Genomic DNA, 23,000 nt, shown 5'->3' with positions numbered 1-23,000 from the left:
CGGTTGAGCGTCTGCTTCCGGCTCAGGTCCTGGGATCAAGCCCTACATCAGGCTCTCTGCTCAGCAGGGAATCTGCTACTCCCTTTCACTCTCTCTCTGTGCTCTCCCTCTCTCTCTTTCTCTCTCTCAAATAAATAAAATCTTTTTTAAAAAATTGGGTTGTCATATTTCTTTTTTGTTGTTGTTGGGAGAGTTCTTTATGTGTTTTGCATTTAAAAGAAATCCTTATCAGATAGGGGTTTTGTGAATATTTTCTTCCAGCCCATGGCTTGTCTTTTCACTTCCCTACAGTGTTTTTAAATAACACAAATTCCTCATTTTTTTTTCAAGTTATTTATTTAAATTAGGGAGAGAGAGAGTGAGCACATTTGAGCGGGCGCAGGGGCAGAAGGTGGGGGAGAGGGACAAGCAGACTCAGTGCTGAGCCCAGAGCCCCAGGGGCTAGATCTCACGACCCTGAGTACATGACCTGAACTGAAATCAAGAGTTGGATGCCTGACCAGCTGCATCACCCAGACACCCCTCAAGTTTTCATTTTATCACATTTTTCTTTTATGGTTCATGCTTTTTGTGTCCTAAGAATTCTTGGCCAAACCAAAGATCACAAAGATTTTTTCTGATGCCTTCTAGAATTCTTAGTTTCAATTAGCAATAATCACGCCTCAGATAAACCTCATTGGCTACGATACTGCCACTGTGCAGAGCTCTTCTAGAATTCTTAGATTTTTACATTCAGAGTTAATTTTATGTATGATGTGAGATACAGATCTTGAGGGGGGTTTTTGTTTTTGCTGAGGGATGACCAATATTCCCAGATCATTTGATCACTTGACCATCTGTGTGGATCACTTTTTCTGGAATCTTACTTTGTTCCATTGCTGTATAGGTCTATCTTTTTACCAGTACCACATTGTCTGCATTACTGTAGCTTTATACTAAGCTTTGAAATCAGCTGTATTTTTCCTTTTCAAACTAGTTTATATATTCTAGGGCCTTTGTTTTTTCATATAGATTGTATTTATTTTCATATAGATTTTAAAATCAGCTTGTCAACTTCTACCAAAAAAGACTGCTGGGATTTGGGTTGAGCTTGCTTGGCTCTGTAGTTTATTGTAGGAAGAACTGACATCTTTGTCTTCAATGATGAACATGAGATACCTGTTCTAGTTTTCCTTTTATTTCATCAGTGTTTTCAATTCTTAGCATATAATTTCTAACACATTTTGTTAGATTTATCCCTTTCTGACCATTTAATGTTTTTTGAGCTATTATAAATGGTGCTGTCTTCTAATTTGATTTCCAGTTGTTTATATCTAATATACAGAAATACAGTGGGGTTTTATAAATTGATCCTGTATCGTGTGACCTTGCTAAACTCAATTATTCTCAGCATTTTTTGTGGATTGCATGGGATCTTTTATATAGGTGATCATTTTGTCTGAAAAAAGGTGAGGATGCAAGAAATTTTTTTTTTTATAAATTTTTTTTTTTTAAAGATTTTATTTATTTATTCATGAGAGACAGAGAGAGAGAGAGGCAGAGGGAGAAGCAGGCTCCCAAGGAGCAGGGAGCCCGATGTGGGACTCGATCCCAGGACCCTGGGATTATGACCTGAGCCGAAGGCAGACGCTTAACCATCTGAGCCACCCAGGCGCCCAGAAATTTTTTTTTTTAAAGATTTTATTTATTTATTTGAGAGAGAGAGAATGAGAGAGAGCGAGTACATGAGAGGGGGGAGGGTCAGAGGCAGAAGCAGACTCCCTGCCGAGCAGGGAACCCGATGCGGGACTCGATCCAGGGACTCCAGGATCATGACCTGAGCCGAAGGCAGTCGCTTAACCAACTGAGCCACCCAGGCGCCCAGGATGCAAGAAATTTTTTAAATGCAAATAAAAATAGTTTATTTCTTCCTTTCCAGACTAAGCCTTTTATTTTTTTTTTTTTTTCTTGCCTTATTTTAGTGGCTGGGACCACTCTAGTATGAGTGGTGGGAGACAATCTTTGTCTTGTTACTGATATTAGGGGGATCTTAGGCAGAAAACATACTATAAGTATGCTATAGATACAAGGTTTTTGTACATATGTTTTTACTGGATTAAGTCTAATTTGCTTATTTTATCATGAATGTATGTTGAGTTTTGTTACCCCTTTTTCTCTGTTGAGACGATCATATTCAAGTCTGATAAGGTAAACTGCATTAACTGCTTTCAATAAACTGACCTCACATTTCTCAAGTAAACACTTTAGTCATAGTTTGTTATCAATTTTATAAATTGCTAAATTCACTTGTTTAATGTGTTCATTAGAGATGTTGGTCTGTAGTTTTCTTGTAGTGTTTCTGTCTAGTTTTAGTATCAGTGTAGTAGTTTCAAAGGATTGAGAAGTGTTCCCTCATCTTTTATTTTCTAGAGTTTTATAGGATTGATGTAATTCCTTCCTTAAATGTTTAGGATGTTTTACCTGTGAAGCCATCTGATCTGGAAGGTTTCTATACTTTTCCCCCCAGTTTGCGAATCTTTTTGGTATGACCCACCTTAAGGAATCTACAGACTTGCTTAGGGCACTGTATTACAAATACATCCAACAGAGAAAATAGTATAGGCATATATAAATACTAACGAATAAGTGTCATAAAATGCAGAGGGTGTGGGGCATGTGGCTGCCTCAGTCAGTAGAACATGCAACTCTTGATCTCAGGGTAATGAGTTCGAGCCCCATGTTGGGGGTAGTTTACTTAAAAAATGCAGGGGTGTCTGGATGGCTCAGTTAGTTGAGCGTCTGTCTGACTCTTGATGTCAGCTCAGATCTTAGTCTCAGGGTCGTGAGTTTGGACTCCACACTGGGCTCCATGCTGGGCGTGGAGCCTACCTTTAAAAAAAACGCAGGGGGTGGCCTGGAGCACAATGTGAAAAAGAAGTTGATGACTTTAGCCTTTCAGTGTTTATTTTTTAGGCCAGGCTTATCTCCCAGGATTCCCCTATAAGAATACTTCTCTGTATTGAAAAATGGTTAACTTACCATCCCTTAAGTCCACCTACCTCTGTAGCTTGTTTGTGTGGCAGAATGTTTTTACTCCTAACTCCTAATTCAATTACTTAAACAGATGGAGGACTATTCAGGTTATCTATACTTATTGAGTGACTTTTGGGAGTTCTGGGTTTTTTTAAGGAATTTTTCCATTTCATCTAAGCTATCAAATTTATTGGCATAAAGTTATACATATTTCCTTTTTCTTCTAATGCTTATACGATCTGTAGAGATGCCTTCTCTCTCATTCCTAATACTGGTAATTTGCATCTTCTCTATTTTTTCCATGATCAATCTGATTAGAAATATATTTATTGAACTTCTTATAGAACCAGCCTTTCATTTCATTAATTTTTCTCTCATTTTACTATTTTCAATTTCATCAATTTCTGCTTTGTTATTTTCTTCTGTCTGCTTGCTTTGAGTTTGATTTGATCTTTTCATAGTATTTTAAGGTAGAAGCTTAGATTACAAAACATTTATTTTTTGATGTAAACATCTTACCATGTCTCACAAATTTCAATAATGTTGTATTTTCATTTAGCTCAAAATATTTTCAGTTTCCTTTTTTGATTTCTCTTTCATATATGAATTACTTAGAAGTGTGTTAATTTCCAAATATTTGGGAATTGTCCACCTATCCCCCTGTTACTGGTTCTAGTATACTTCTGTTGTGTTCAGATAATTTACTGTATCTGATTTCAATTACCTTAAATTTGTTAGGTTTCTTTGGTAGCCCACAACATGATCTATCTTGGTGACTATTCCACATACACTTAAAAAGAATGTGTGTATTGCTGGGGTGCTTGGCTGGCCCAGTCAGTGGGGCATGCAGCTCTTGATTACAGGGTCATGAGTTCAAGCCCCATGATGGGCATAGAGCTTACTTTAAAAAAAAGAATGTGTACTGCTATTGTTGGGGAAAATGAAAATGTTCTATAAATATCAGGTCAAATTGGCTAATAGTATTGTTCACATTTTCTGTGTCATTATTAATTATCTGTCTAGTCATTCTCTCCATTACTGAGCAAAACAGGTTTATTGTAGATACTATATAGTTGAGGTCCAGTCTGAGTCTCTGCTTTTTAATTTGGGTGTTTAAATCATTTACCTTTATAATAATTATTCATATGGTTGGTTGAAATCTGCCATCGGGTGAGAGGCAGTTCTTCATAAGTCTCTTGCATTTCTGTATGTCATGCAAGCAGGGTACTGATTGTCCTTTGTTTCTATCTTTACACGGATGTTTATTTAGCAAACTGCCTTGGAAGATAGATAATATCTCCCTCTAGAGTAAGGAACAGGCGTGCTTATTGCCCACATAAAAAAATTTACTTCCTCCGATACCAGGTTTTTCTGCAATAACACAACCCGTTACATTTGTCAGTATCATGTGGCCCTAGTTGCATTGCTCTTTGGGAAATGTAATTTGGGGAATTGGTACAAAATGCTGATATTCTGGATACTGCTGTTGATGTGAGTGATAAAATGCCCTTCTGTGACCCAGATGTCTCCTGTCTTCTACCAATATCCATGGAATTATGTCAGTCCAACTTGTTAGCTTGCAAGTGGGGTAAAATTTCAGATACTTGACAGTTCTTAAATCTATCTTGTTTTCTGTTTGTCCTATCTCTTTTTTCTTTTTGTCAATTTTTCTATCTTCTTTTGGATTATTTTTATAATGATTCCATTTTATTTCTACTATTGGCTTATTGGCTATACCCCATTAAAAAATTTTACATGGGGGTACCTGGGTGGTGCAGTTGTTTAAGTGTGCGACTCTTTGTTTCAGCTCAGATCGTGGTCTCAGGGTTGTGAGATTAAGCCCCATGTCTGGCTTCACACTCAGCACAGAGTCTGCTTGGGATTCTCTCACCCTCTTTCTCTGCCCCTCCACTTGTGCACGCATGTGTGCACACTATTTTTCTCTTTCTCTGTATAAAATAAGTCTTGGGGCACCTGGGTGGCTCAGTCGTTGAGCATCTGCCTTCTGCTCAGGTCATGATCCCAGAGTCCTGGGATCAGGCCCCATGTCGGTCTCCTTGCTCGGTGGGGAGCCTGCTTCTCCCTCTCCCACTCCCCCTGCTTGTGTTCCTGCTCTCGCTATCTCTCTCTCTGGCAGATAAATAAAATCTTAAATAAATAAATAAAATCTTTTTTGTGTGTGTAAGATTTTATTTATTTATTTGACAGAAAGACAGCAAGAGAGGGAACACAAGCAGGGGGAGTGGGAGAATTAGAAGGGAGCCCGATATGGGGCTTGATCCCAGGACCCTGGGATCATGACCTGAGCTGAAGGCAGATGCTTAATGACTGAGTTACCCAGGCGCCCCTCTCTATAAGATAAATCTTAAAATTTTTTTTTACATTATTCCCTAGGGATTGCAATATACATCTTTAACTATCATCAATAGTATTTTATGGTTTCATGTATGATGTAAGAACCTTATACCTCCAATTCCTCCCTCTTCTGTGCACTTTTGTCATAGTTTTAGATGTGTTATAAATCCTGTAGTACATTGTTGTTGTTGTTTTTAAAGCTTTTATTTATTTTTGTGAGAGAGAGCAGGAGCAAGGGGGAGGGGCAGAGGGAGAGGGAGAAGTTGACTCCCCACTAAGCAGGGAGCCCATCGAGGGACTCGATTCCAGGACCCTGGGATCATGACCTGAGCCAAAGGCAGACGCTTAACCAACTGAGCCACCCAGGCGCGCCCTATAGCACATTGTTAATGTTACTTATCAAGACTCACATTGTGTGACTATTAGGAAATGCCATCTTTTCTCTCAGGAATTTTTAAAAATTTAAACTTTTGGATTAGTAATAATTTTTCGGGTTTTTCTTTTTGAAAGAGGTGTGAGTTTTTCCTGAATAGAGCTTTTCTTGGGTTTTACTTAATATCGTTCCATACATAACCTTCCCATGTCCTCTTAGAGGAAACCTGAGTGCTGGTTCCATTTCTGTAATAGACTGCCTTTTAAAGTGTTGGCTAGGGTTCAATGTCAGGGAATTAGCAGGAAAGGCTGGAGGGAAGGTCAATAAGGGCATTTCCTTTTCTCTTATTGTTAATTTCCTTCAGACAGCTAAAGCAGAAAAAATATTTTCTGCTTCAGTCTTTATACCTTGATTCAACTCTAGAGTGTTCCTTTTTTCCAGATTCTATTGTTAAAAACCATTTATTATGTCATTTGGAGGTTTTAAAATTCATCCATAATCTTGCTTCCTATAGTAGCTATTTCCTGCTGTCCTTTAGGCTTTGTGCATAATATTCCATTGATTTAACAAATCATAATTTATGAAATATTTCCTTAGTTTCAACTTTTTCACTATTATGTTATGCCACAGTGAACATCTTTATCTCTTCTGTCTCATAAAGATACATTTCTCTGAGTGAGCTTCTATATTTTAAAACTATTAGCGGGCGCCTGGGTGACTCAGTCGTTGGGTGTCTGCCTTTGGCTCAGGTCATGATCCCAGGGTCCTGGGATCGAGTCCCACATCGGGCTCCCTGCTTGGCGGGAGGCCTGCTTCTCCCTCTCCCACTCCCCCTGCTTGTGTTCCTGCTCTCGCTGTCTCTCTCTGTGTCAAATAAATAAAATCTTTAAAAAATAAAAAATAAATAAATAAAACTATTAGCATTTTTATAGTTCTCATTGTATATTGTAAAACTAAGTAAGAGAGGAATATATTTGGAACATATATACTCAGGGGAAGAACTTATAACTTTGCCTAAGGAAAAGGTGAGTCAAATTGATTATAGACGTGTTGAGAGACCGGCTAATTGAGAGAGAGTGAGAGCACATACACGAGCTAGAGGTTGGGGAGTGAGGGGCAGAGGGAGAGAGAGAATTTTTTTTTTTTTTTTTAAGATTTTTATGTATTTGAGAAAAAGCACGTGAAAGCACAAGCAGGGGGAGTGGCAGAGAGAGAGGAAGCAGGCTCCTGCTAAGCTGGGAGCCCTATGCGGGGCTCAATCCCAGGACCCTGGTATCATGACCTGAGCTGAAGGCAAACACTTAACCAACTGAGCCACCCAGGTGCCCCAGAGAGAGAATCTTAAGGAGGCTCCACGTCCAGCATGGAGCCCTACGTGAGACTCTATTTGACTACTCTTGAGACCACGACCTGAGCCAAAATCAAGAGTCATGCCCAACCAACTGAGCCACCCAGCTGCCCCCATATTAACTATTTTTAAGTGAACAGTTTGATGATGTTAAATGCATTCACAATGTTGTGCAATCATCATCATCATCCATAACTTTTAAACATGTTAAAGTAAAATTATCGATTAAGCAATAACTCCTCCAAACCCCTTCCCACCCCACCCCCACCTCTGGCAGCTCTACTTTTTGTCTCTATGATTTTGACCAGTTTAAGTACCTCATATAAGTGTATATCATACAGTGGTTGTCTTCTTCTGACTGGCTTATTTCATTTAGCATAATGTCCTCAAGGTTGATCCATGTTGTACTGTGTTAAAATGTCCTTCCTTTCTGTGGCTGAATATATCATTGTATGTATATGCCACATTTTGCTGAGACACTTGGGTGTTTCAGCTGTTTTTGAATAATGTTCTGAACATGGTTGTACAAATATGTCTTCAAGACCCTAGATTCAGGGGCGCCTGGGTGACTCAGTCGTTAAGCATCTGCCTTTGGCTCAGGTCATGATCCCAGGGTCCTGGGATCGAGCCCCACATCGGGCTCCCTGCTCGGCAGGAAGCCTGCTTCTCCCTCTCCCACTCCCCCTGCTTGTGTTTCCGCTCTTGCTGCCTCTCTCTCTGTCAAATGAATAAATAAAATATTAAAAAAAAGACCCTAGATTCAGTTCTTTTGAGTATATACCCAGAAATGGAATCATATGGTAATTCTATTTTAAATTTTTTTTTAGTATCTCTACACCCAATGCAGTGCTCAAACTCCCGACCCTAAGATCAAGAGTCGCACTCTTTTCCAACTGAGCCAGTCAAGTGCCCCTCTATTTTTAATTTTTTGAGGAACCACCATACTGTTTTCCACAGCAACTGTACCATATACATTCTTACCAACAGTGTACAAGGGTTCCACTTTTTCCATGTCCTCACCAATATCTGTTATTTTGGTTTTTTGATAGTAGCCAACCTAATTGGTGTGAGTATCTCCTTGTAGTTTTGATTTGCATTTCCCAGCATCTTTTCATGTGCTTATTGGTCATTTGTATATCTTTAGAGAAATGTCTGTTCAAGTCCTTTGCCCATTTTTTAATCGAGTTGTTTGGTTTTTTGTTGTTGACTTTTAGGAGTTCTCTGTATATTCTGGATATTATTCCCTTATCAGATACATAATTTGCAAATATTTTCTCCCATTCTGTGAACTCTTTTTACTCTGGATGGTGTCTTTTTTTTTTAAAGATTTTACTTATTTGACAGAGAGACACAGCGAGAGAGGGAACACAAGCAGGAGGAGTGGGAGAGGGAGAAGCAGGCTTTCCGCTGAGCAGGGAGCCTGATGCGGGGCTCAATCCCAGGACCCTGGGATCATGACCTGAGTCAAAGGCAGATGCTTAACGACTGAGCCACCCAGGCGCCCCCTGGATGGTGTCTTTCAATGCCTAAAATTATTAAATTTTCATCAAGTCAGGTTTATCTATTATTTTCATTTCTTGCCTATGCCTGTGGTATTATACCCAAGATAATTTTGCCAAATCCAATGGTGTGCAGCTTTTGTCCTATCTTTTAAGAGTTTTATAGTTTGGGGCACATGGGTGGCTCAGTCAGTTAAGCGTCTGCCTTCGGCTCAGGTCATGATCCCAGAATCCTGGGATCAAGCCCAGCATTGGGCTCCTTACTCTGCGGGGAGTCTGCTCTCTCTACCCCTCACCCCACTTGTGCTCTCTCTCACTCAAATAAATAAATCTTTTTTTTTTTTTAAATGAGTTTTAGAGTTTTAGGTTTTACATTTAAGCCTTCAATACATTGTGAGTTAGCTTTTGTATATAGTGTTGGATAGGTATCCAACTTCGTACTTTTGCATGTGGATATCTACTTTTCCCAACACCATTTGTTGAAAAAATCTGTCCTTTCTTCATTGAATGATCTTGGCACCTTTGTCAAAAATCATTTGATAGGGCGCCTGGGTGGCTCAGTTGGTTAAGTGACTGCTTTTGGCTCAGGTCATGATCCTGGAGTCCCTGGATCAAGTCCCGCATCAGGCTCCCTGCTCAGCAGGGAATCTGCTTCTCCCTCTGACCCTCCCCCCTCTCATGTGCTCTCTCTCTCTCATTCTCTCTGTCTCAAATAAATAAATAAAATCTTTAAAAAAAAAATCATTTGACAGTATATGCAAGGGTTTATTTGGGAGCTCTTTATTCTATCCCATTGGTTTATATATCTGTCTTTATGCCAGTTCCACACTGTTTTGAGCTTTGTGGTAAGTTTTAAAATCAGGAAGTATGAGTCGTCTAGTTTTGTTGTTCCTGTTCAGGACTCTGGCTATTCAGAGTCCTTTAAGATTCCATATGAACTTTAGGATGGGTTTTTTTCTATTTCTGTAAAAAACATCAGGTTGTTGACAGGAATTACATTGAATCTGTAGATCACTTTGCATAGTATTTCTTTTTTAAGATTTTATTATTTATTTGACAGAGAGACAGCGAGAGAGGGAACACAAGCAGGGGGAGTGGGAGAGGGAGAAGCAGGCTTCCCGCTGAGCAGGGAGCCTGATGCGGAGCTCGATCCCAGAACCCTGGGATCATGACCTGAGCTGAAGGCAGACACTTAACGACTGAGCCACGCAGGCGCCCCTGCATAGTATTTTTTTTTTAAGATTTTATTTATTTATTTGACAATGAGAGAGAGAGCACAAGCAGGGGGAGTTGCAGAGGGAGAGGGAGAAGCAGGCTCCCCACTGAGCAGGGAGCCCGATGTGGGGCTCAATCCCAAGACCCTGGTATCATCACCTTGGCCAAAGGCAGACATTTAACCAACTGAGCCACCCAGGTGCCCTGATCACTTTGCATAATATTGACACCATAACAATATTAAGTCTTCCAATCAATGAACATGGGATATGTTTCCATTCATTTATGTCTTCTTTAATTTCTTTAATCAATGATTTGTAATTTTCATTGTATACAAGTGTTTCACCTCCTTGGCTAGGTTGATTTCTAAGTGTTTTATACTTCTTTTTTTTAGTATTTTATACTTTTTGATGCTATTGTAAATGCAATAGTTTTTGTAATTTTTTTCCCATTGTTTATTATTAGTATATGGAAATACAACTGATTTTGTGTGTGTTTACTGTGTATCCTGCTACTTTGCTGAATTAAAATATTTGTAAAAGGTTTTTTATAGAATCTTTAGGATTTTCTACATGAAATATCCTATCTGTAAAGAGAGATAATTTTACTTCTTTCCTTCCAATCTGGATATCTTTTATACCTTTTTTGCCTAATTGCTCTAATTAGAACTGCCCACTGGGAGCCTGGGTGGCTCAGTCCGTTAAGTGTCTGACTCTTGATTTTGGCTCAGGAAGGATTTCCAGGTTGTTAAATCGAGACCCCGTTGGCTCCATGCTGGGTGTAGAGCCTGCTTAAAATTGTTTCTCTTGGGGCGCCTGGGTGGCTCAGTCGTTGGGCGTTTGCCTTCGGCTCGGGTCATGATCCCAGGACCCTGGGATCGAGTCCCTCATCGGGCTCCCTGCTCGGCAGGAAGCCTGCTTCTCCCTCTCCCGCTCCCCCTGCTTGTATTCCCTCTCTCACTGTGTCTCTCTCTGTCAAATAAATAAATAAAATCTTTAAAAAAAAAAAAAAAGATTCTTTCTCTCCTTCTCCCTCTGCCCTTCCTCTCCCCCCAGAAACGAACAGCCTAATACTATGTTGAATAAAAGTGAAGAAAGTGGATGTCATTGCCTTGTACCTGATCTTAAAGGAAAAACTTTCAGTCTTTCACTATTGAATATGATGTTTGCTGTGGGGTTTTTTTAATATGGCTTTTATTACATTGAGGTTGTTTCCTTCTATTCCTAGTTGAGTGTTTTTACAAGGAAAGAGTATTGAATTTTGTCAAATGCTTATTCTGTATGAATTGAAATGATCATGTGGATGGGGTTTTTTCACTTCATTTTGTTAATGTGATGTATTACATTGATTGGTTTTTGTATATTAAACCATCAGTGTGTTCCAGGAATAAACCCCACTTGGTTGTGGTGAATAATTCTTTTAATACCTGCTGAATTTGGCTTGCTGGTATTTTGTTGAGGATTTTTGCATTGGTGTTCATATTGGATATTGGTCTGTAGTCTTTTTGTAGTGTCTTTGTCAAGCTTTGGTATCAGGATGATGCTGGCCACATAGAATGACATAAGAAATATTCCTTATTCTCTCTCTCTCTCTCCATTTATATATTTTATATATATATATATATATATATATATATATAAATATATAATTGTATTTTATTTTGGGGGGATGTTTGAGAAGGATTGGTATTTTTTAGATATCTCATAGAATTTACCAATGAAACCATCAGGTGCATGAGTTTTCTTTGTTGGGGGAGTTTTGATTACTGATTCAATCTCCATACCAGTTATAGGTCTGTTCAGATTTTCTATTTCTTTATGATTTAGTCTTGGTAGGTTTTGTGTTTCTAAGAATTTGTCCATTTCATCTAGGTTTCTAATTTGTTGTCATATAGTGGTTCATGGTACTCTATTATAATTTTCACATTTCTGTAAAATTAGTAGTAATGTTTCCATTTATGTTTTTAGTAATTTGAGTCTTTTCTCTTTTTTTCTTAGTCCATCTAACTAAAGGTTTATCAATTTTGTTGATCTTTTCAAAGAACCAGCTTTTGGTTTGTATTGATTTTCTCTATTATTTTTTCTGTTCTCTTTTCATTCATCTCTGCTCTAATCTTTATTATTTTCTTCCTTCTGCTAGCTCTGGGTTTAGTTTCTTCTTTTCTTGTTCCTTAATTATAAAGTTAGGTTGTTGATTGGAGTTTTTTTTTTTTAATGTAAGTCTTTATACCTGTACATTTCCCTTTTTTTTTTAAGATACTTTATGTCTTTGACAGAGAGAGATAGAAAGAGGGACAGAGCATGAGCCAGGGGGAGAGGGAGAAGTAGACTCCTCACTGAGCAAGGACCCCAACGTGAGGCTCGATCCCAGGACCTTGAGATCATGACCCAAGCCAAAGGCAAACGCTTAACCAACTAGGCCACCCAGGTGCCCCTATAAATGTCCTTCTTTTTTTTTTTTTTTTTTTTTTTTTAAAGATTTTATTTATTTATTTGACAGAGAGAGACACAGCGAGAGAGGGAACACAAGCAGGGGGAGTGGGAGAGGGAGAAGCAGGCTCCCGGCAGAGCAGAGAGCCCGATGCGGGGCTCGATCCCAGGACCCTGGGATCATGACCCGAGCCGAAGGCAGACACCTAACGACTGAGCCACCCAGGCGCCCCTATAAATGTCCTTCTTAATACTGCTTTCACTTCATCCCACAGGTTTGGGCATGCTGTGTTTTTTGGGGTTTTTTTTTTTTCATCTCTAAGTATTGTCTAATTTCCCTTGTCCTTTTGTCTTTCATCCATTATTGTTTCAGATTTTGTTTAATTTCTACAAATTTGTGAATTTTCCAATTTAACTTCTATTGTTGATTTTTTACTTTATCCTGTTGTGGTGGGATAAAATACGTTGTGTACCTAAGAAGAATACGTATGCTCTGCTCTTGTTGGGTAGTGTGTCCTGTATATATCTGTTAGATCTACTTAGTTTATTGTGTGGTTTAAGTCCTGTGTTTCCTTAGTTATGTGTTGTCTGGTTGTTATGTCCATTATTGAGAGTGGGGTATTGAAGTCTCCATCTAATATTGTAGAGCTGTCTGCTTTTCCCTTCACTTCTGTCTGGTTTTGCTTCATATATTTTGCTGGTATGTTATTAGGTGCCTAAATATTTCTAATTGTTACGTCTTTTTGCTGTGTGGTGCTTTTTATTAATGTGTGTAATATCCTTTTCTTGTCTCTTGTAACCTTTTTTGATTTAATTTTTATCTTTCTGATAGTAGTATACTTCCTCTTCTCTTTTTATTATTACTTGCATAGAATATCTTAAATCCTTTTACATTCAGTCTGTTTGTGTTGTTGGATCTAAAGTGAGTCTCTGGTAGACACATATTTTGGATCATGTGTTTTTCTCTGTTCTGCCAATCTTTGTTTTTAAACTGGAGATTTTAATCTATTTACATTTAATTACTGATAAGAATCATTTTGCTCTTTGTTTTCTATAGGCATTACAGCTTTTTTTGTCCCATGTTGCCTGCATTACTGTCATTTATATTTAGTTGATTTTTTTGGTAGTGAAATGTTTAAATTCCTTTCTCATTTTCTTTTGTGTATATTTTATTTTGGGTTTTGTGGGTGTGTGGGGTTACCTGGAGATTAAGTTGAACATTCTGTTGTTGCAACATTTTAATTTGAATTTATACTAACTTAATTTCCATAACATACAAAAACTCTGCTCCTTTACAACTTTGTCCCCACCCATTTCAGTTGTTAATATCACAAACTTGTACCTTTATATACTGTGTGCCCCCAAACACAAACTAGTAATTATTCTAAATGTATTAGTCTCTTTAATGTAGAAAACAACATGTGGATTTACAAGCCAAAGTTAAATAGTAGTAGTGTTTAGACTAATAATTTTTTAAATATATTAGTCTCAGATCATGTGGAAAACAAAAAGTGGAGTTATAAACTTGTCAAGATAATACTAGTTATAGGGTTTTTTGTTTTTGTTTTGTTTTGTTTTTAAGATTTCTTTATTTACCTGAGAGAGAGTGCAAACATGGAGGGGAGGAGCAGAGGGAAAGAATCTCAAGTAGACTCCCTCCTGATCAGGAGCTCAATGTGGGGCTTAATCTCACTACCCTGAGATCATGACCTGAACCAAAATCAAGAGTCAGACATTTAGGGGTGCCTGGGTGGCTCTGCCTCTTAAGCATCTGCCTTTGGCTCAGTGGGGAGTCTGCTTCCCCCTCTCCTGTTACCCCTACCCCCCCGTTCATGCTCTCTCTCTGAAATAAATAAAATCTTTAAAGAAAAAAAAGAGTTGGACATTTAACGACTGAGCTACCCAGGCACCTCAATACTAGCTTTCATAATTTTCCGTGCGTTGATTTTTGTTGAGATCTTTTATTTATTTATTTTTTTAAAAAGATTTATTTATTTATTTATTTGACAGAGAGATAGACAGAAGAGCACAAGCAGAGGGAGTGGCAGAGGGAGAGGGAGAAGCAGGCTCTGCACTGAGCAGGGAACCCGATGCGGGACTCGATCCCAGGACCCTGAGATCATGACCTGAGCCGAAGGCAAACGCTTAACCAACTGAGCCACCCAGGCGCCCAAGATCTTTTATTTCTTCATATGGATTTGAGTTACTGCCTAATATCCTTTCGTTTCAACCTTGAGCATATCTTTCAGGGCAGAGCTCTCTCAGCATTTCTTTATATAGGAATGTCTAACTTTCTCCCACACTCTTGAAGGATAGTTTTGTCAGATACAGGAATTTTCATTGATAGTTTTTTCTTCTTTGAACACTTTGAATATGTCATACCACTACCTTCTGACTTCCAAAGTTCCTTAGAAATCTGCTCCTTATTTGTGACAAGTCAATTTCCTCTTGTTCCTTTCAGGATTCTCTTTTTATCTTTTGCTTTCAAATATTTGATTATAATGCATCTCAGGGTTGATCTCTGTAAGTTCATCTTTACTGGAGATCGTTGAGTTTCTTGGATGTTTATTTTCATTTCTTTCATCAAATTTGTTAAGTTTTCAGCCATTTTTTTTTCTTAAAGGTGTTATTTATTTATTTGACAGAGTGAGCACAAGCAAGGGGGAGCAACAGAGTGAGAGGGAGAAGCAGACTCCCCACTGAGCAGGGAGGCTGACTCGGGGCTCGATCCCAGGACCCCAGGATCATGACCTGAGCTGAAGGCAGATACTTAACTGACTGAGCCACACAGGTGCCCTTGCCATTATTTCTTCAGATATTCTCTGCCCCTTTCTCTCCTCTCCTTCTGAGATTCCCACAGTTTATATGTTGGTCCACAATTTATATGTTGGTCCACAGGTCCCTCAGGCTCTGCTTTTATTCATTCTTTTTTCTTTCTGTTCCTCAGACCCAGTAATTTCCATTGTCCTATCTTCAAATTCACTAATTCTCTCCTTTCCCAGGGTTTGCTGTTTTTAAAAATTATTTTAGTGATTTGAGGGTTTTTTTGGTTTGGTTTGGTTTGGTTTTCATTGTTATGGGCTGTCTCTGTGTCAGGGATCAGCCTGAGATGTAAACTTGAAGTCTTCTCAAGTCAAGAAACAATGGCTAAAAATTTTCCAAATTTGATAACAACTATAAGCCCACAGATCTAAGAATCTCAGTCTGTGCCAAACACAAAAAAACATGAAGGGAACTAAACCAAAGCACATTTACTCAATTTCCTCAAGCCAGAGATTAAAGAAAATATTAAAAGTAGTCATGTGAAAAGACACATTACATGTAGAGAAACAAAGATAAGGATGACAGCATATTTCTTATCAGATACAATGGAAGTATGAGGACAGTGGAGTAATTTTTTTTTTTTAAGATTTTATTTATTTGTCAGAGAGAGAGAGCACACAAGCAGGGGGAGCAACAGGCAGAGGGAGCAGCAGGCTTCCTGCTGAGCAAGGAGTGCGATATGGGACCCTGGGATCATGACCTGAGCCGAAGACAGACACTTAAATGACTGAGCCACCCAGGCGTCTGGATTAACGTCTTTAAAGTGGTGAAAGAGGGGTGCCTGGGTGGCTCATTCTGTTAAGCATCTGACTTCAGCTCAGGTCCTGGGATCGAGCCCCACATCAGACTGCACACTCAGTGGTGATTTGGCTTCTTCCTATCCCTCTGCCCCTCACCACACTTGTGCTCACTCATTCTCTGTTTCTCAAGTAAATAGAAGTAAATAGTCTTTAAATAAAGTCTGAAAGAAAAAAAAAAAAAGCTCGAATTCTGTACGCAGCAAAAATATCTTTCAAAAACAATGGTGAAACAAAGACTGCTTCAGACATAGAAAAGTTCAAAAAGTACTCCTCACCAGCAGACTCGTGCTATAAGTGTTAAAGAAGGTCCTTCAGAGATAAGGGGAAAGATGCCAAGTGGAATTCTGGAGCTATACAAAGGAATGAAGAGTAAAATTTTTCTTTAAAAGATAATTACTGCTGGGGCGCCTGGGTGGCTCAGTTGGTTAAGCAACTGCCTTCGGCTCAGGTCATGATCCTGGAGTCCCTGGATCGAGTCCCGCATCGGGCTCCCTGCTCAGCAGGGAGCCTGCTTCTGCCTCTGACCCTCCCCCCTCTCATGTGCTCTCTCTCTCATTCTCTCTTGTCTCAAATAAATAAATAAAATCTTTAAAAAAAAAAATTACTGCTTAAAGGAAAAACTAATAAAATTAAGCATGAGGTTTTTAATATATGTAGAATTAAAAACATAACAATAGGAAAAAGGCCAGGAAGGGAGGTTAAAGGGAGTCTTACTGGTGTAAGATTCTCACCCTCTACATAAAGTTGTATATTAGTTGAATATAGAATGTAGTAATTTAAAGATTGGTATATATGAAAGGTCTAAAGCAATTAGAAAAATTTAAAAACTGATAAGACAACGGAGAAGGTATAATAGAATCATGAAACATTCTCAATCTAAAAGAAGAGGAAGAAGGTAACAGAGAGGAGCTGAGACAAGCTGAAGACATAGCAAGATGGCACATTTAAAGCCAATCATACCAATAATTACACTTCATGAAAATTGTACAAACAGGAGCACCTAGGTGGCTCAGTCAGTTAAGCGTCTGCCTTCGGCTCGGGTCATGATCCCAGGTCCTGGGATCGAGCCCCGCATCGGGCTCCCTGCTCTGTGGGAAGCCTGCTTCTCCCTCTTCCAGTCCCCCTGCTTGTGTTCTCTCTCTCTGTCTCTCTCTGTCAAATAAATAAAATCTTTTAAAAAAGAAAATTGTACAAACAGCCCAATTAACATTAGAGTGGATAAAAAAGCAAGATCCAACTACATGCTGCTTATAAGAAAACAACTTTAATAAAAGCCACACAGGTTAAGTGTAAAAGGATGAGAAAAGAAGCCCTGTTACCTCTATTGTAAGGAAGGCTGGAGAGGCTGTATAAATAACAAGGTTGATTTTATTTTTTTATTTATTTTTTATTTTTTTAAAGATTTTATTTATTTATTTGAGAGAGAGAATGAGAGAGAGCACATGAGAGCGGGGAGGGTCAGAGGGAGAAGCAGGCTCCCCACGGAGCAGGGAGCCCGATGCGGGACTCGATCCCGGGACTCCAGGATCATGACCTGAGCTGAAGGCAGTCGCTTAACCAACTGAGCCACCCAGGCGCCCAACAAGGTTGATTTTAGAACAAAGCCATTACCAGGGAAAAGATGATCATTTCATGAAGGTCACAGGGTCATTTTTTAAAATTTTTTTATTTATATTTTTTAGAGAGGGTGGGGGGAGGGGCAGAGGGAGAAGGAGAGAGAATCTTTTTTTTTTAGATTTTTTTATTTGTTCATTTGAGATACAGAGAGAGAGAGAGAGGGAGAGAGCATGAGCAGGGGGAGAGGCAGAGGGAGAGGGAGAAGCAGGCTCCCCGCTGAGCGGGAAGCCCGATGTGGGGCTCGATCCCAGTACGCTGGGATCATGACCTGAGCCGAAGGCAGACGCTTAACCATCTGAGCCACCCAGGCGCCCCGAGAAGGAGAGAGAATCATAAGCAGGCTTCATGCTCAATGGGGCCTGACATGGGGCTTGATCTCACAACCCTGAGGTCATACCTAAAATCTAGAGTCAGACGCTTAACCAACTGAGCCACCCAGGAACCCCCAGAGGATCAATTCTATAAGAGGTTGTTAACAGTCTTATATGTTTATGTGCCTAACAGAGGTTCAAAATACATGAAGCAAAGACAATTTTCACAGTTATAGTTGAAATATCAGTACCTCTCAACTGATAAAATGTAGAAAACTACTATACCTGAAACTAATATATTATATGTCAATTACACCTCAGTTTTTTGAAAAAGAAAATAAGGATATAAAAATTTGGAGCTACACTATCAACCAATTTAATGTAATTGACATTTATATAGTACTCAACTGCAGCAGAAAACATTTTTTTTCTTTTTAAAGATTTTATTTATTTGTTTGAGAGAGAGAGAGAGAAACAGCATGAGAGGGGATAGGGTCAGAGGGAGAAGCAGGCTCCCTGCCGAGCTGGGAGCCCGATGCGGGACTCGATCCCGGGACTCCAGGATCATGACCTGAGCCGAAGGCAGTCGCTTAACCAACTGAGCCACCCAGGCGCCCAGCAGAAAACATTTTTTTCAAGTGTACAAGGGACCTTTATCAAGATAGGTCATATTCTGGCCAACAAGGCAAGTACCAATACATTTAAAAGGATTTAAAATCGTACAAAATATGTTCTTTGACAATAAATTAGGAATTGTTAACAGTTTCTGGGAAATCTCCAAATATATGGGAACTAAATAACACATTTCTGCATGGCTCATCAATCAACAAAGAAACCAAAAGGGAAATTAGGACTTAATTTTAAAAATGAAAAGTGAAAACAATATATCCAAATTTGGAGGATACAGCTAAAACAAAACTTAAATGACAATTTATAGTGTAAATGCCTGTATTTGAAAAGAAGAAAGATCTCAAGTCAATGACCTGAGCTTCCACCTTTGACTAGAAAATAAAGAATAAATGAAACTCAAACAGAAAAAAGGAAATATAGAGAAACGTGGACATCAATGAAATTGGTAAACCTCTAGCTGGACTGATAGGAAAAAAAGAGTTGGCAAAAATTAATATCAGGAATGAGAGGTGATATAACCACAGACATATGTATTAAAAAGATAATATTATGAACAATAAATTTAATAATTTAGATAAAATGGACAAATACCTTGATAGAGAAACCTGCCAAAGCTCACTCAAGAAGAAATAGGATGGAGCCAAGATGTCCATCGACAGATGAATGGATAAAGAAGATGTGGTATATATATACAATGGAATATTATGCAGCCATCCAAAGGAATGAGATATTGCCATTTGCAACAACGTGGATGGAACTGGAGGGTATTATGTTGAGTGAAATAAGTCAAACAGAGAAAGACATGTATCATATGATCTCACTGATATGAGGAATTCTTAATCGCAGGAAACAAACTGAGTGTTGTTGGAGTGGGGGGTGGGGTGGGAGGGATGGGGTGACTGGGTGATAGACACTGGGGAGTGTATGTGCTCTGGTAAGCGCTGTGAATTGTGCAAGACTGTTGAATCTCAGATCTGTACCTCTGAAACAAATAATGCAATATATGTTAAGAAAAAAAAAAGAAGAAGAAGAAGAAGGTAGCAGGAGGGGAAGAATGAAGCGGGGGAAATCGGAGGGGTAGACGAACCATGAGAGACGATGGACTGTGAAAAACAAACAGGGTTCTAGAGGGGAGGGGGGTGGGAGGATGGGTTAGCCTGGTGGTGGGTATTTAGGAGGGCACATTCTGCATGGAGCACTGGGTGTTGTGCACAAACAATGAATCATGGAACACTTCATCTAAAACTAATGTTGTAATGTAAGGGGATTAACATAAGAATAAAAAAATTAAAAAAAAAAATAAACAAATGAAAGAAGAAATAGGATGGTTTACTTGTTATAGTAATTATTTCATAGTATATAAAAATATCAAATCACGTGTACTCTAATGTTATATGTCAATTATATCTCAATTTTTTTAATGAGAAAAAATAGGTAACTTCATTATCTATATAACTATTAAAGAGTTTGGAATTTGTAATTAGAAACCCCACAAAGAAAATACCAGGACCAGATGGCATTTCTAGTGATTTCTAACATATATTTAAGGAAGGAAAAAATTCCAGTTCCTTACAAAGTCCTCTAGAAAATCAAAGAGGATGAAACACTCCCTTACTCTAGGAAGCCAATTAGTGTAATTCTCCACATTAACAGACTATAAAAGAAGAAACATTATCTTCTCAACATTTGCACAAAAAACATTGACAAAATTATAACATTCATCCCTGATAAACTCCCAGTGAATTAGGAATCATCATTTATGAAAAGCCTACACCAAACATGTTTAATGTTGAAAGACAGCGCTTTCCCTGTACAAGCAGAAGGCAATGCTCTCAACTCTGCTCTCACCTAAGTTCAACATTATACTGGATGTTCTACCAGTACAGTGAGGCAGGAAAAAGAAGTAAGCCAAGATAGAGTAATAGGAAATGGATTTTCCCTCCTACCTATAACAACTGAAAAACCAGACTAAATGTGGTTTTCAAGACATTGGACATCAGACAACTAAGTATAGCAATGCTTGGTTAATGGGAAACACAAATACAACCCTACGATTGGCCCTGCTTACTGCCTGAATATAGTTGCCAGGAGAAGAGGAACCCAGGTGTAATACAGACATCTCCCTGTATTAAAGAGAGGAAATTGGGGTTGCCTGGATGGCTCAGTCTGTTAAGTACCTGCCTTTGACTCAGGTCATGATCCCAGGGTCCTGGGACTGAGCCCCGACTCAGCCTCTCCCTGCTCAGGGAGGAGCCTGCTTCTCCCTCTGCCTGCAGCTCCCCCTACTTGGGTGCTCGATCTCTCTCTCTCTCTCCATCTCTGTCTGGCAAATAAATAAAATCTTTCTTAAAATTAAAAAAAAAAAAGGAAATTGGGTTACTGGCAGGCCAAGGCAGCTCTCAGGGTAAAATATCAAATAGGAGAGAGATGCATAGAGAATACTCAAGTTGGCAGTTTTCCTCAGCCAAGCACATGCATCTAAAGAAGAGAAAGGAAAGGGAAAAAAAACTCTTAAGACTTGGAAATAAGCGAAAGAAAGTACAGTTTGTCTTTTTAGTGTCTTCCTGGAACAGTGTTTAACAGGCCCGCCTAAGGTTTACAAACTTTTTTTTAAGATTTTATCTTTATTTGGGAGACAGAGCACAAGCAGAGGGAGTGGCAGGCAGAGGGAGAAGCAGACTCCCCGCTGAGCAAGGAGCCCAACGTGGCACTCGATCCCAGGACCCTGAGCCAAAGGCAGACACTTAACCAACTGAGACACCCAGGCGTCCCAGTTTATGAACTTCTTTAGGATTACTGTACCTGTGTCTGACTTTACAATTTACCATCTGTAGAGCCCAAACTATGTGAAGTTACATGTTAACTTGTAGATTTCTGTTCGGTGGAAAAAGGTTATAGTTTTATTGTCCTGACACTCATTTACTAGTTTTGTATCTAACCTAACATTCTTTTTAAAAAATAATGTATCTATAAATACACAATGCTCCAATACTCCAATACTCTTGGAACCAGCTTTATTATCTTTGTATCTTTGGTTCCATCATTAATGAGTTAATATGTTTCTGACATGGCTTTATTCTTTTTTTCTCCCAAAGATTTTATTTATTTATTAGAGAGAGAGAGGAGCGGGAGAGAAGCATAGGCAGAGGGACAAGCAGACTCCATGCTGAGTGTGGAGCCAGACATAGGGCACAATCTTACAACCCTGAGATCACCACCTGAGCTGAAATCAAGAGTCGGAAGCTTAACGGACTGAGCCACCCAGGCGCCCCGACATGGCTTTATTCTAATATTTGTATGAAAGTTGTATTTTCAACTTTTTGAATATTTTACTTTGGTATGATTCCACTGAGATGCCCAAGTGAACACTTCTACCAGAGCCAACTAAAGAGTGCCAGAAGTGTACCTTATCGAATATTTAAGCCCATACATACCTTTTTTTTTCTTTCTTTTCTTTTTTCCTTTTTCTATTATGTGTGTATCTATGTGTGCACCCGCACATGCCCTTGGAGTGAATCCCAAGAGGAAATATAACTTTATTTATTTTTGATCTGTTTTTATTCCTGGCCCTGTATTTTTATTTTGTTTCTGGTTCTTGGCCAAAGTTGGTTCTAGTTCTGATTTGCACATACTTGATAAACTATTCTCAATTGGTGATAGCAATAAATGGGGATCTGACTTTATGGGCCAACTTTCAGTTATCAGTATCAGCTTAACGACGGTTTATACTCTTGTTAGTTAATAGATGACAAAATATGATTTGTTACTCTTCTTTTTTTAATGTGTTCCTATTAATGCGTTCAAATCAATTAAGAAGATATTTAGTGTGGGGCACCTGGGTGGCTCAGTCCTTAAGCGTTCTGCCTTCGGCTCAGATCGTGATCCCAGGGTCCTGGGATCGAGCCCCACATCGGGGTCCCTGCACCGCGGGAGGCCTGCTTCTCCCTCTCCCACTCCCCCTGCTCATGTTCCCTCTCTCGCTGTGTCTCTCTCTGTCAAATAAATAAAATCTTTAAAAAAAAAAAGATATTTAGTGTACATTGGAAAATATCTCTTTGAGAACAGGACTGGTGATATTTTGTGTTCTGTGTTTACTTTATCCCATAGCTGCAGTTGTAGAACTAAAGCTTTCTGTGGGTCTGTGTGTCTGTATGAGAAAATTCTTTGCCTCTCATATAAATGTGTAACATTTTCTTACCTCTGAGTACTTTAATAAATTACACTCTTCATTGATACAAAAGCCACCACACCTAATTCCTTTTTATCCTGTCACCTCTTTGTTGCCTTTAAGAAGGTTATATGTGTAGATGTGTATATGTCTGTGTATGAATATATTTGTGTGTGTACAACAGTTTGGGTTGTTTTTAGTGGAAGAGATTGGGGCTGCCAAATAAAGGGCAGCAGTTTAATTTTGATTTCAGATAAACAATATTTTTTCATTATAAATATGTCTGAAGTTCAAATTTAACTGGGAATCTTGTTTTTCTATTTGCTAAATCTAGCAACCCTGGGGGAGTAGAAGGGTCAGTCCAAATCTAGACTACTAATACTAGAAACAAACATCATTTCTTTTTTCAAATTCTCAATC

General features: G+C 38.9%; 1 non-coding gene across 1 annotated transcript; it reads right to left on the bottom strand.

Annotated features, from left to right (window-relative positions):
* Positions 1-564: 564 nt before the first annotated feature.
* On the bottom strand, positions 565-706 carry LOC123840752 (U4 spliceosomal RNA). Its single transcript, XR_006790078.1, has one exon. It is a non-coding gene; the product is annotated as a U4 spliceosomal RNA (small nuclear RNA).
* Between the last annotated feature and the right edge of the window lie 22,294 nt (positions 707-23,000).

The sequence above is a fragment of the Mirounga angustirostris genome, unplaced genomic scaffold (assembly GCF_029215605.1).
Source record: "Mirounga angustirostris isolate CCGP_5_RB_7025 unplaced genomic scaffold, mMirAng1.0.hap1 SCAF_6, whole genome shotgun sequence".
Classification (NCBI taxonomy): Eukaryota; Metazoa; Chordata; class Mammalia; order Carnivora; family Phocidae; genus Mirounga; species Mirounga angustirostris.
Note: the sequence above shows the minus strand (reverse complement) of the source record. Positions and strands in the feature narration are given on the sequence as shown.